General features: G+C 41.3%; 2 pseudogenes; both read right to left on the bottom strand.

Moving 5' to 3' along the window:
- Positions 1–1323: 1323 nt before the first annotated feature.
- On the bottom strand, positions 1324–2540 carry LOC108684231 (annotated as a pseudogene).
- Positions 2541–13192: 10652 nt separating this feature from the next.
- LOC108684230 lies at positions 13193–13713 on the bottom strand (annotated as a pseudogene).
- Between the last annotated feature and the right edge of the window lie 657 nt (positions 13714–14370).

The following is a 14370-nucleotide window of genomic DNA, read 5'->3' as shown; positions in this document are numbered from 1 at the left end:
CGCGGGCGGAGCCAACTCAAGGGCAACTTTCCAATGACTAGTTAAAATTATTATCATACCAAATGGTAGGAAAAATCCTACGAACCTGATTCCTCGGTTTCCCAACCAGACACACCTTATCAAACAATCACCTCCAAAAAACTGCCTATATAAACCGCGATATCGCGAGAAAGAGACACGAGGAAAAGAAAAAAAAATCAGTTCTGTATAGCTCTGTGTAATTACACTTTTCAAAGTTATATCATCAATGCAAATTCTGAACCGACCGTTTCATCATTGTCAAAGGCCCTCTCGCTCCAAGCGACCAGAGATCGTTGAGACCTCCAAACCTGAGGGAATTTCGAAAATACACTTCCAGAATTACTTACTTCGGGAGTAACTAGATCACTCTCTAGAAAAAAATTCTTAACCAATTCCCCTTTGCACTCTTAATTTTCATCCAGTCGGAAGCTCTCCTCTTCAATCTTCTTTCCCTGCAGAATCAATCTCGTCACAGTTAACACAAAATATTTCCTGACATCACTCTTCTCGTCCCGCTTCTCCTGCTGATTCAAGCATGGAGTTCTTACAGTCTCCCGTCTCCGTCCTCGTTACTACTTTCATGGTAATATGGTATAATCCCCAATCATTATCTTCTCTCCTTTCTCAATTTCAAATTTCTATCGAACCCCTTCCTCCAAACACTTTTACTATAAATCTTAAAACCGCAGATCCCGAGCGCGTCAGAAGCGCAATAATCGGACAACTACCAGAAGCCCTTATATCTGCTTTCCTTTTCCATTCTCTCCTTTCTTAATCCTAGTAGCTCTTTTTTTTAATAAAAAACTTGAAACAGGACTCTTAATATTTAAAATCCAACAACAAGATATAAAAGACTAAAAAGAATCAAAAAACTTAATAAAATTCCATTATTCATTTAACATAAGTATAATTAAAGATAAAAATAATAAATCAAACTGTAGAAAGTACAAAAATTAAAACGCTAGAATACAATTATTGGGTTGTCCGGAAAGTTCGTGCCGATTTTGAAGGAAAATTGAAACGCAGAAGATTTAAATTTTAATATATTTATTAAATTATATAGGTGCCATTCTGTTCTACAACCTTTCTCGATCTTTCAGGCTTGAAACTTCCGTCTTTCTAGAATCTCTCAGATTTTTCAGCAAAAAATTTTTTTAAGTGATTTTTTACCTCGACCAAAGAGTTCAAACTTTTTCCATTAAGGAAATTTTGTAATGATCGAAATAGGTGGAAAACAGAGGACACAAAATCTGATGAATATGGTGGATGGGGTAGAATATCCCAACCAAGCTCCAACAACTTTTATCGAGTTATTAAAAACACATGAGGCCGCGCATTGTCCTGATGAAACACGACGCCCTTTCGATTCGCTATTTCTGGACGTTTTTGTTCAATTGTTGTCTTCAATTCGTCTAATTGGGAACAATACTTCTCTGAATTTATCGTCTCATTGTTTGGTAAAAGCTCATAATACAGGATCCCTTTCCAATCCCACCAGATACAGAGCATGACCTTCTTTGGATGAAGATCGACTTTTGGGGTGTCTAAAAGTGATTCATTCTGCTTTCCCCAAGATCTTTTTCGCTCAACATTATTGTAAATGATCCATTTTTCATCCCCCGTCACTACTTGCTTCAAAAATGGTGTCTCCTCATTGCATTTATAGAGCGAGTCGCAAATGGAAATGCGATCCATCAGATTTTTCTCCGTTAAATCGTGGGGAACCCATACATCAAAACAGTTTACGTAGCCAAGCTTCACAAAATTCTCGTAGATGGTTTTGACATATTCAACATTTTTGCTAATTTACGTGTTGTATAGCATGGGTTATTCTCGATCAGTGTTTTAATCTGATCTTCATCTGTGAAGAGCCCGTGTGTTCTTGATCTTCAAGGTTGAAATCACCAGCTTTAAACCTAACAAACCACTTCCGCACAGTTCTTTCAGCACCTTCACCATAAACAGCGCATATCTTGTATGCCGCTTGTGTGGTAGTTTTGCCTTTCCGGTAAAAGAAAAGCATTAAATGCCTAAAATGCACTTTGTTTTCTTCCATATTCAAAGGCGTATAAAACTTAACACAAACAAAAATTAACATATCACAATCAAATTTTTTTTAGTATGCCTGAGTGCCATCTTTTACAATATATACGCATGTCATTTGTTTTCAATCGTTCTGATGTATTATATTCAGACTTGTCCTTACGCCAAAAATCGGCACGAATTTTCCGGATCCAATACATACATGTTTCGACTTTATATTTAGGTCTTCTTCAAATGTACAAAAAATTTATTTTCTGGCACAGTATCATACATTATTCAATAATTAAGAAAGCGACTATTTTGTTGCATAATCAGATGAGAATTAAAACAGAGAAAACGGAAAATTGCTGGTCAAGCGATTGCGAAAATTTCTCATTGTTTAGAGAGAACATAAAGAAACATAGAAACGTTATCAAACCTAAAATTTTTTATTTAGAAAAAGCATAATACGTCTCTCTAGTAAAAACTCACCTCATAGTCCGATAATTGAGAAAACCATGTTAGTATTATAAAAAAAAACGTCAAATTACGATGTCATAAGCGATGAAAAAATTAATATCACATTATAAACGTGTAATGTAAAATATAAAATAAAATAAATAGCAGCGAAATGCGTGTAATGATTCGACTGTACTGTGATAAATTTTGGCAATGTAAAGTCAAACATTATTTATTATCGGGATGTATGATTTATGAAGACCTTCTATATCCGTCTGTAGATTAAGATTGTTACTCTGTTTTTTAATGTTAAACATCTCTGAGACAAAGTACTTATTGTAAATCGGTTCTTCATCCAAGATTTGAATATTATTCCAATCAAAATCATGACCCAATTGCGATCAATGATCCGTTATTACCTTTATTTAGAGCTGGATTTAGAACTGATGTTCCAATGATTTCGATGTTCTAAAATCCGAGTTTTCAGCTTTCTCCCCATTTGTCCCACATAAGATGCGTCACAGCCATTGCAGTTTATCTTATAAACAATATTAGACTTCGAGAAAGAGTCCAAAGGATCTTTATGTACTTTGATAAATTTCTTTAATTTATTATAATAAGTGATCCTGATATCATTTCTATTGAATTGTTTGAATTTTTCTGTTAAAATCAGTACATAAGGCACAGTGAACCAAGATGGATTAATAGATTCTTTATTATTCTCTAAGTTATTAGTTCTAGATATCTTTTTCCGAGTGATATCCTTGATTCTATTATTATCAAATATGAACCGGATGATATCAAAAATGAACCGGAGAAATGACCGATGACTTGCCCGAGGATGTTTCTGTTGCCAGAACGAAATTTCCGACCAATGTTCACGTGCTAGGTGTTATGTCCAATGAAAGTGATGTCATGCCATCACTTTCTTTAAAAAAGAGGAAACTGTCACAAAAGAAATGTATTTCTGATGGATGTAGTGAGCCGTGGATGGAAACTGTGGCGTCCGGAAGGCCATATGTTTTTTAACAGGATGATGCACCGGCTCATATGAGTAATTTCAAAATTGACTCTCAGATAACGTCGATATGTTTTGGTCTAAGGAATTCTGGTTTCCTAACAGTCTAGATTTAAATCTCTTGGACTACTACATATGGAGCATAGTTGAAAGGATCACAAACAAGTTTCGACATCCCAATATGACATCATTAGGACCGCTATCGAGGCAGCATTCATCGGCATGGATAACGCTATATTACAGCGTGCGTGCGAATGCTTCAAACCGAGAATAGAGGCCGTCATTCAAGCTAATGGGGGATATATCGAATAATTTTGCTCTACAGGGATCCCCCCAAATGCCATATAAAAGGATTTTTTGTAATATTTAATTTTTCATTAAAAACATTTTATTTAAAGAAATTGTTCGATTTGTCCGGGACTTTGGTGACGCACTCTATATGTACCTGTGCGTGCGTGCGTGTGTGTGCTAAGCAAATAAATAATATAAATAAGTGAATAGAAAAAGATAGAAAGATAGAATAGATAGATACATAAAGTAGATAAAATTGATAACGTACATAGATGAATAGAATTATATAGATATATATGATGATATACGGTAACGTGTATAAGTAGACAGATAATGGGATAATAATTAGATGGATAGATAATATAGATAGGTAAATAGATAATATATACATATACATAAGTACAGATAATATTGATGATGAATGAATAGATAATGTAAATAAATAGATAATATAGATAGATAAATAGATAACGTAAATAGATAGATAATACGTAAATAGGCAACAATACTTAAAATCAACATTATAGATTGTGTTTCATTTAACGCTTGCAACGCTCGTGAGCATCATTTTATCGTTTTCAAATATTAAAGGATGAAATGATGTTCGCGAATGTTAAGTAGAACACACCTTTTAATATCAATTTGTTTAAATAAAGCAATAATTTTTTACTACATAAGCATTCTCCTTCCTGTAAAGGACACATTGTAGTGTCTCTTTCATGACATATCTCTTTCACGGTATAAGAATATAAGGTGTATCCACTCCTATAAAATTACTGATCTCTTCGTGAGGTAATTGAATAGTAATCCGCTAGATGGCTCCTATGACCTTGCAAGCGTTAGTTGTGGCTCGAATCAGTTCTTTTTTCCGGTTTTCTTTTCTCTCTCTCTCTCTCTCTCTCTCTCTCTCTCTCTCTCTCCCCCCTCTCCCTCTCTCTCTGGTGTCATAGCGTTCTGCGTGCGGATCTTTTATAAGCGATAGATTTTAATTAGCGCTTGATTAGAGATTAATAATCACCCTATGTTCATTGCGAGATCGATTATTGCTCATGTCATAATGAAATTGTTCGCATCGTCAAATAAACGCTTATATTGTAGATTTCCTTAATTTCTCATATTCTAGCTTTGCAATGCGATATTGATATCTGAACCGTCATGCACATGCAATCACGTCTCTACTTTTGTAATCTATACATTCTAAACAGTTATTGTTAGTCGGTCCTGAAGACGGGGCGAACAACATGCCCCCTCATCCACAAAGGTATATGCGACAGACTATTTCACCATCCAGCGAAGCCGCCCGAGAAGGACAATGGAAAAACTCAGCAGCACCTGCAGGACTTATCTGCAGGAATGAGCAATTTCGCCGCGACGCGTCTCGAGTCCTGAGTTCTTGAGGCGCCTCGCGCCCACGGGGAGGCCCACTCATTTGCGTCTCATCCCCAGACGCATGCTCTGACCCTGTAATGTTATTATGTTATGTTTTGTTTCCCTAAACTGCTCAGTGATGCGTGTGTTTACCGTGTGATATACGGATTTGCTCAGAAATTCTCCTGTGATGAGAGACAGGAGACTCCTTTAACTGAGTTTCGCACACCATTTTAAGGGCATCGGTCTTGTCTTGGTGATCAGTCCTAGAATCTAGTCCTCTTTTTGAGATTGCTTTATCTATAATGATTCTTTAGAGAAGTCGACGAGTGTTTGAAATGCTTCGGCATTTGACACTAGGAATTGTATCGCCTCAGGCAGTTTTCATTCGTTATGAGGAACTATATCCCGTAAGGCAATTCTTTGCGCTTCAAATTCTGAACACTCTAAGATGATGTGCCAGACTGTGTCTTCTTCAGCTCCATTTGCATGAGCTTTTTTCAATAAGCCCTAGTTGTGAAAATTTCGCATGGTAGTTGCCATGCCCAGTTAGAATCTGCGTAGACCAGTAGTTGGACTGAACCCATTTGGCCTGAAGTCTTCCTTGTATGCTATTGAAAAAGGTGAAAGTTACTCGATCCTTTATCGAGGTTTCCCATCTAGTTTGCCACATCTTTGTTATCTCTTTCTTTATTATTTTTCTTATGTCTTCCGTATCTTTTCCGATTATCTCATCCTTGCCCTTTCTTACCATCATATAGGATTCTACGCTCATATAAGAGTAGGTCAATGAGAATTTGTCCTGCTACCACGCAGAGTGACTCCCATGATGCTGAGCGGTATGCGCTTGTATGTGCTATAAGCACATACAAGCGCATACTGCTGCACATTCTTAAGAACTTTCTTGTTTTTCACAGTACACAGGTCGGCCTATTCCGCATATGCAACCATCAAGATGAATACTTCCCGATAGACTGTAGAAAGCGTTCTGCATTTAAGGCTCCATTGGGATCTTGCCAGCTTGCCAAGCTTGTTGAAGAATACCCCTACTTTATTCTTTAGATATTTGCAATGTGATTCGACTTGCATACCTCTATCAAAATGAACACCAAGATATTTAATCGAATCTTCAAATCTTTTTTTAGATTCACCTATTCTAACAGTGGATAGTCTACTTTTAAAATCTATTCTTCTTCTTCTGCTCTTTGGCTTTCTATCTTGACGCATTCCTCCCTGTCTATCGACTTGGGCCTTTCTTAATTCCTCGCTTCTGAGCAAGATTGCTTTAGTCTTTCGTTCGGAGATTTGAAGTTTGGCCGATTTACACCATTTGACAATCTGGTCTACCAATATCTGGTTGCCAGCTTCTATTTCCCTTCGGGAGTTGCCGTTTATCAATTTAATAAGATCGTCTGCGTATGCTACGAAGTGATCTTTAGCCTGTACTTCTAGTATCCTTAGCAGCTCATCGAACATTAAGTTCCAGCAAGCCGGCCCGAGCACCGAACCCTGCGGACATTCTCTTGTTGCTTACTTTGATACTTTTGCATCTATCGAGATAGCATCATCTTACTCGCCTTTTATCGAAATAGCTTCGAAGAACTTCGAAGACATTCTTAAGGCATTCCCTCAACTTCAATCCTTGCAACTAAGGGCCATCAGACGTCAAAGGCACCGGAAATGTCAAAGAGCAACGTCACAGTGTACCTCCCTTCGGAGACGCAGCTCCACGACCGCGTCCTCCGTCGACCTACGGCATAAATCCGAATTACCGATCGGAGACCCTTCCCGGCGCCAATACCGTGTCTGTCAGGCGCATTGTAAGAAGCTTCTCGAAGAATTTCCCTATTACAGAGAGGAGGCATATTGGCCTCCTCTCTATAGAATTTTGGGTTCTTCACATCCTTGTCCTCGCCCTTCAGAAGGACTCGTAATGAGCCCTCCTTCCAGATTGTAGGAAAGACACCCCACTGAAGGCACCTATTAAATACTCTTAGGAATTGCTCAGGGATTTCTCTTACCGATATTTTTAGTACTTCGACTTCTATCAAGTCCATGTCTAGAACTTTATCGTTCTTAAATGTTTTGACCGCTATTTGCTTCTTCGTGAAGAATGAGGCATCTATTGTATTTGGCGCTATTCTTGCTAGATTTCTAATTACGCCTTGTTCTTGCGTGTCTTCGTGGCTTAGGTCATTTGGTATATGTGTATCCAACAGACATTGTGCCGTTTCCTGTACAATCTTTGTCATATGCTTACCTCTTCTGAGTGTGCTTATGACTTTTTCTATTTTTAGCTTATTCACTTGCTGTTTATATACAAAGACTCATGGCTTTTCATTATCACATTCTGTGACAAACTTTTTCCAGCTTTCATATTTTGTTCTCCTTATCGCCCTATTGTATTGGTGTAAGGATTTTTGATATTCTTTCTTTAAGATACTGATTGTTTCAACTTCAGAGTCAGTCTTTTGATTCCTTGATCCTCTTAATCCTTAAATCGTTTTTCTCTTTCGACTTACCTCTTTTTTCATTTTTGTCAATTCTTCCGTCTACCACGGATTTGACGTGAAAACTCTTTTCCTCGGCATCGATATTTCGCATGCTTCCAATATTACCTCCTGTAATTCTCCAGCTATTTTTTCTGCTTCTTCCGCAGATTTCGAGTCGAGGACTCCAAGCATTGACCCGGATAGATCTTTCAGGCTTTCACTGAATTGTTCCCAGTGGGCCCGTCAAATCTATTGTTTGCAGTTCCGCGGTCATTCGCCTTTCTTGGCACCCTCAACCCGATCTCCACGGGAATGTGGTCACTGGTCGTCTATTCTCGCCTCATCTTCCGTGCTTATGGCTTATTTGAGGCTTATTTGAGGGGACACCAGGGTCACATCTATAAAAGATGATTCCCTCCTCGTTTCGAAGGTGGGCCCTTGATGGACTTCATTTATTACTTCAAGGTCAAACACACGGATGAAGATCTCAAATTTCTTTTTTCTCTCGTCAGTCTCAGGGGAACTCCAGAGCGATGATCGCGCGTTGGCATCTACCGCCACTATGATCTCTCGCCCCTCAGAAAATACCTTCTCGAGGTACCTGAGGTGGAGTAGATAGGGACAGCGGGAATCTCGTTAATCCATTCATGCGTGTCACTTTAGACGACGAGGCATTTGGCTATTTTCTGCGCAGCATCTTCTGCCGCGGACTTTCCATCTTTGTGTTTGGCGCAGTCTCCAGTAATAGAGTTATGGCTATTAAAGCACCGACGAGTTTTGCCAATAGTGCTCCCTGTTTGCACGTTCCCAACAAATACGAGATTCTATTATACTCGTCCCCCCCCCCCCCCCCCCCCATTCTTGCTCAATTCGTACTATCTAAACTCCCAATTCGAGGTACGAAACCAGCCAGGAAACTTTTTCTTGGGAATGGAAAAATTAGTTCCTAACAGAGTCCTCGTTGAGAAAAGCGGGTATCAGCCGGTATGCGATATTCGTTACCGGGGAAAACCTCGTGGAGATTCTCGCTCGAAGATCATGCCCGGTCCGAAAAGGCATGCCCTCGCTCTGCCACTGTGGCCCTTTTTCTCATGTCATTTGGCCTTACGACTCGCACTCTCAGCCATTTAATGAATACTAACTTAATAAATAATAAATAAATAAATAAATGTGTACAATCACACACTTATGCACACTCATATGGCAGTCTTATAAGCCGAGGTTTCTTTGTCATTTGGTAAAATTGATTGGAAGTAAAAGGTCCGCCTGCCCGACATAAAATGTAGCCAGTTCATAAAAGGACTGCCTCGGTACGAATGGGTGTATCGGGTTCAACCGTCCGAACACGCATAGACATACACAAAATAAATAAATAAGTAACACGTAGCTACCGTAGTGCATCGTCTGGCTGAGAGACTATGGATCGGAAGATTTTATTCGGCGGATCTGGGGGCTTCCGCCGAAATGCGAGGACCATCGTAATCCATGTGATATTGCTCTATAGAATTACGTAGCGCTATCGTCTTACGGTCTGTTGAGTTTCGCTAAGTTTCTAACCGTCTCCTTAGGCATTGTCCCTCGCGTTCTCACCACAATTGGTAGGACTTTTGCAGCGCTCGTTCCCAAATCGCACTGCAGGTGAGGCAGCAGTTGGCTATATTTTTGAATCTTATCTTTGTGTCTCTGAGCAAGGTAACCGTTATCCTCGTGGCGAACTGTTATATCAACTACTTGAACCTCTTTTCCAGCTCTGTATTACCAGATCGGATTTGAGATTCCCGCTCGAGGGCATCTTATATGATGTTTCCCTCGTTATCGCTGCCTCCTTGTCTCTACTTGCTACTTTGTCCACAAGATTAAGTATTTCATTGTGGCGGCGGATCGTGTGTTCTTTCATTACTGTGCACTGCTCCAGGCTGTATGCCAGAGTTTCTAATTGTGTCTTGCATTTACAGCATCTTACGTCCACCACTGGGCCAGCTCTATTCAGTGCTATTCTGTTTGCAGTTGGTGCACATTTTTAGGGCCATTATAAATCTACCTGGCTTCAGGAGCGTGGAATTGTAAAGCCAGGCATTCGCAAACTTGTCATCGGTGAGAGACAACCGATTTTCCTTGCGACACCAGAACTGCCCATGATGCGAGCTCTTGCTTTCTTGCTATGTTCTTATATGCCGTCCATATTGACAGGCCAGTTTATCCTTGCAGAAGTCGCCAGGCTCCTAAGATGGTTCACCATGCCCGTCGACTCCGCTAGAGCTCGCATCACTCATTTGATTGTATAAATTTTAATCCCGCCCTCAAGCTGGAACTCACCAAAGTGGAACTCACCAAGAGACGGGAAACTAGGTTTCCGAAACAGGAAACTCTTGCCACAATATATTAACCCGTTCGCCACGAATTGTGGCAAGTGGTAAATGTCTTTGATCACTACTCGTAGCTGCTGGTCAAGTTGTCTAAGTGTTACTGGTGGCGTAACCAGTACCAACTGATACAGGTAGCGTGGGACTAGGAGATCAAGTTTACTTTATGATATGGTTTCAGCGCTAGCTTCTTAACTCTTTTACGCGCTGTGCAGAGATTATTCTCCCCCCCCCCCCAGATTCTTAATATCAATTCCAGTCTAAGTAGATATTCTCATATCAAGTGTAATACTCGCACCCGTACGGTATAGACTCTCCACTCGTTAGTGTCAGCCCGAGATTTGCTAGGTACCAGGAGTTTTTATAGTTATGATAATGCGGAAAGTTGAGCATTTTGCTGTAGAAATGCTCATATCTAGCCCCCTTAGGTAATCTTCCGCAAATCTAAGCAGATTTGTAGTTTACGGCGCGGTTTTTAATATCAAGTCATCTGCAAATGCCAGTACTGAGACGTCCACTTTGTCTCTAATTTGATATCCCGGCTGATATCCAGTATCCTAAGCATAGGCTCCATCACTAGATTGAATAACAGTGATGAGAGAGGATCCCTCTGCTTGACCCGCGCTGGAGCTGGATTAATAACATCCTGCTTGTTTGATATATCTCTATAAGGATATGCACATCCTTATAGGAGTCTATCACGAGCTGCACCACTAGCTCAAATAGCCCCTTTTTCCGCAGGGCATCTCCTGGCTTTGTGTGGAATCGAAAGCCTTGGAGACGTCCAACTGCACTACGATTAGACTTTCTGTCGTTTTAGATTCCCTTAACAACTCGTTCATGATGCACATTATTAAAGCACCTTGCTTCTGATGTAAAGTCTTTTTGGCGGTGTGTCGTTACCTCTCAATTTTTGGGATCGACGATCCCCCAGTATCGTGACAGAATTGAACTGATGGTAATAGACCGATTGTTTGTGACCTTGCTCTTGCCCGTCTTTGGGCAAGAACGTTGTTCTATTTATCCTCCAGGCTACTTGATAGGATCTGATTATTAAGTTGAACCAGAGCCGGAGAATTTCAATGTCCGCCAAACGGTTTACATCCTTTTTGCATAACCCGTCTGGGCCCGGCACCACATTAACCTTTATCCGGATGATCCGGTTTCTTATTTCTTTCATTGAGATCGGAGCCGGATAAGCACCGTGCCCAGTCGAAGTTCTGGCTCTGCTTTCCCAAATTCTGAAGAATTGATTCGGGGCTTCGTGCCCCACAACGAGTTGTACAGATTCTTAACATGGTCTGTCCCAAGGTTCGTTGCCGATTCCTTAATCGATGTCCTCCATTACATACTTAGCCAGAAAGCCTAGATTTTTCCTGTACAACTCTTGGCATCATATCTATACTGCTTTTTGTTTTTGGTTTTGCGTTTATTCCTTTAGCCGTTCTTGCCGTTTCGCTTCTACCTCTGAACAAATCACTAACGGCGTCATTCGCTTCCTCCATCTGCTCTTTCGGAGGCAGTATTCCTTGCCATTAACGATCTCAACCAGAGTTCCTCTGAGCAGTCAGACGCAAGCTGCGGTCTCGGACGAAATAGCGTCAGGGGGCTCAATTTCTAGGACCTTTGTCGCTACTTCCTCTCTCCAGTCTGCTTCTGAAAGAGCGTCCGAACCTCTAATTCTTTCCGCCGTGTCAATGGTTGGCCTAACTATTTCATTCCCATCGAGATGTGGCGGATTCCGGAAAGAGGCAACTCACATACCTCCTCGGACACGTCTATTATTTCTGCCACCTCTGGTGGCTCTCCCGCCATAGATTCATCTGTGGTCGATTCCACTTGCTCCACTATCGCTGCCAAAATTCTGTCTCTTCTTTTATATTCAACGTGGCCCTCTTGTCTCTTATCTGTTTGCGTCTTACCAGGTAGCATCGCATTGGCCACGTTGCGTTTCCCTCTAAACCTTACTTCAAGATCGAGTATCTGATTTTCTTCTTCCTCTGTGAAGACTTTTAATTTTCGAGGTGCTTGCTCACCTCTAGTTGCACCGCCAGCGCGTGCTGCATTCTTTGCTTTTATATTCTGGCTAGGTTGACTCTTAAGATTTCTGGCAAGGCTGTTTCTTCGTACAGTCGATTCGATTGTGCGATGGTGAAAGCAACCGCCGTCGCCATTGTGAATTACCGAAGCCGCATTAATAATAGGAATTAATATCCATAGTTACAGCCTTAAGGAAGTCATAGTTACTCCCTTAAGAAAGTCATAGTTACTCCCGTCGTTTATCCGCGCTTGCTTGAATTTTTTCACATTGACATTCAGAGCACTGGGCAGAAATCATATTGCGTCAATACTCGCGAGAGCCATCGTAATGCTTTGTTTTAATTAGACATTCGGATTCCCCTTGCCTGTGCCAGTTCTGAGCTGAGCGTTGAATGGCGGCCGAAGAGGATGACCACGACGGCTCGCGCCGCCACGGAAGCCTCGCAGCAAGGAAGATCCGCGGGACCAAGCATAGAACTGAGCTCGGAACCGGCGCGAGAACACCGGAATGTTCACCTCGCCCAGACCTGACACGTCAGCAAGACCCGCTTCCCGACCAAGCCCGACACGCCCCGCTCCTCAGAGCCAATCCTTATTTCGAAGTTACGGATCCAATTTGCCGACTTCCATTAGTCTATCGACTAGAAGCTCTTTACCTTGGAGATCTGCTGCAGATATGGGTACGACCCTCTCCTGGATTTTTCCAAGATCCGAGGGGAAGATCCGGACACCGCCGCAATTGCAGTGCTCTTCGCGTTCCAAACCCTATCTCCCTGCTAAAGATTTCCAGAGAACTCGAACACTTATACAGAAAAGAAAACTGTTCCCGGATCTCCCGACGGCGTCTCCAGTTCATTTTGGATTACCTCGACTGTACGTTCTAAACAATCATTTGAGTTTGTATTAAACTGCCTTATGGCATATGAATTAGAAACAATGAGTTTATTTACAAACTTAATGATTTCCCGTCAATTGTCCTTCGCCGTTAGTTAGTCATCCCCGGCGCCCAGACACACTCGGCGTCACATTGGGCACAGTAGCCACAGATTGGTGACACCGACGTGATTGTGTAGCGTTCCATTTAACCTAACGCGCGCGTCCTAACAAATTACACATGGCTAGTAGTTTAGACGATCCTTCCTCGAGTGGTGCATCGTCGCATAGTTGAAATGCCTGCACTTATGCGAGTCGGAATCAGATCCATGCCATTCTGGAAATCGAAGCCAGATCTATGATTCGTATAAATGGAAGCTCAATTCTTCACCGTAGATATAACTGTAGATGAGACGAAATACAATTATGTGATATAGTGCTTTCGACGATTCTTTGGCCGAAGTTAGCGATACTTAATCTGCCCACAACAGATGAATACGCCGTGAGAATAGATAAGTTAGTTAAGAGTTTTGCGGATAGCGCCGAAAAGAAACTGCGTAAGTTATTAAATGAGGATGATATAGATGACTACCATCCGTCGTAATCGCTCTGTTGGGAGATGAGAGATCTCGCGCAAAACGGCGTGTCAGAGAAAGTGCTTAAATCTTTATGGATGTAGCTATCTACAAGTGCAAGCATTATCAAGCACTCGAAGAGCTATCGCAACTAACAGACCGAATAACAGATGTGCTCTGTAGCGTTAACGCTGTCGCAGCAGTACACCGACAAAAATCAATTCGGCAGATTCGCAAATGTCCGCGCTTCTAGATCGGATGGAAAAATTGAAAACTCGCGTGGCAAGTCGCAGGCCTCGCGAAATTCTCGTTGCAGAAACCGTTCAAGATCGGAGTTCACAATCGAAGAGCAAGCCGTGCTAATATCATCGACGTTTTTGGCGTAAAAGTTACCAAGTGTACGCAATCTGCAGCTGGAAACTAGGAAAACTAGAGGCTGAATTATCCCCGGCGGCAAATAGTTTGGCTGTGGCAGCTCGTCTCATAGTCAGAGATTATGTCACCAGCATCAAATTTTTGGTGGAAGCCGAAGCGGAGTCTCTATCATTCTCAAGCGGATGTCTCTACTATTCACGCGATCGTACTCACATTAGCGATCGGGTATACTCTACGTTGCAAACAGAACGATCATTCTAACGTATGAACAAAAATTACTCCAGCTTGATTTGGGATTCCGTCATGTTTTTCAATGGCCTTTCATCGCCAATGTGAACACTTTCATTATTGACTCAGATTTTCTAATGTTTCAACTTGCTGCCTGACAGCACAAGTGTTTAATCGACGGTAACACGTTTCTTAAATTCTCTGCTTAGCTAGTCAATAAAGCTAGTCCTCGTTTAACAGCGTTG

This window comes from Atta colombica, unplaced genomic scaffold (genome assembly GCF_001594045.1).
Source record: "Atta colombica isolate Treedump-2 unplaced genomic scaffold, Acol1.0 scaffold128, whole genome shotgun sequence".
Taxonomy (NCBI): domain Eukaryota; kingdom Metazoa; phylum Arthropoda; class Insecta; order Hymenoptera; family Formicidae; genus Atta; species Atta colombica.
The sequence above is the reverse complement of the archived record's forward strand: the minus strand, read 5'-3'. Positions and strand labels throughout refer to the sequence as shown.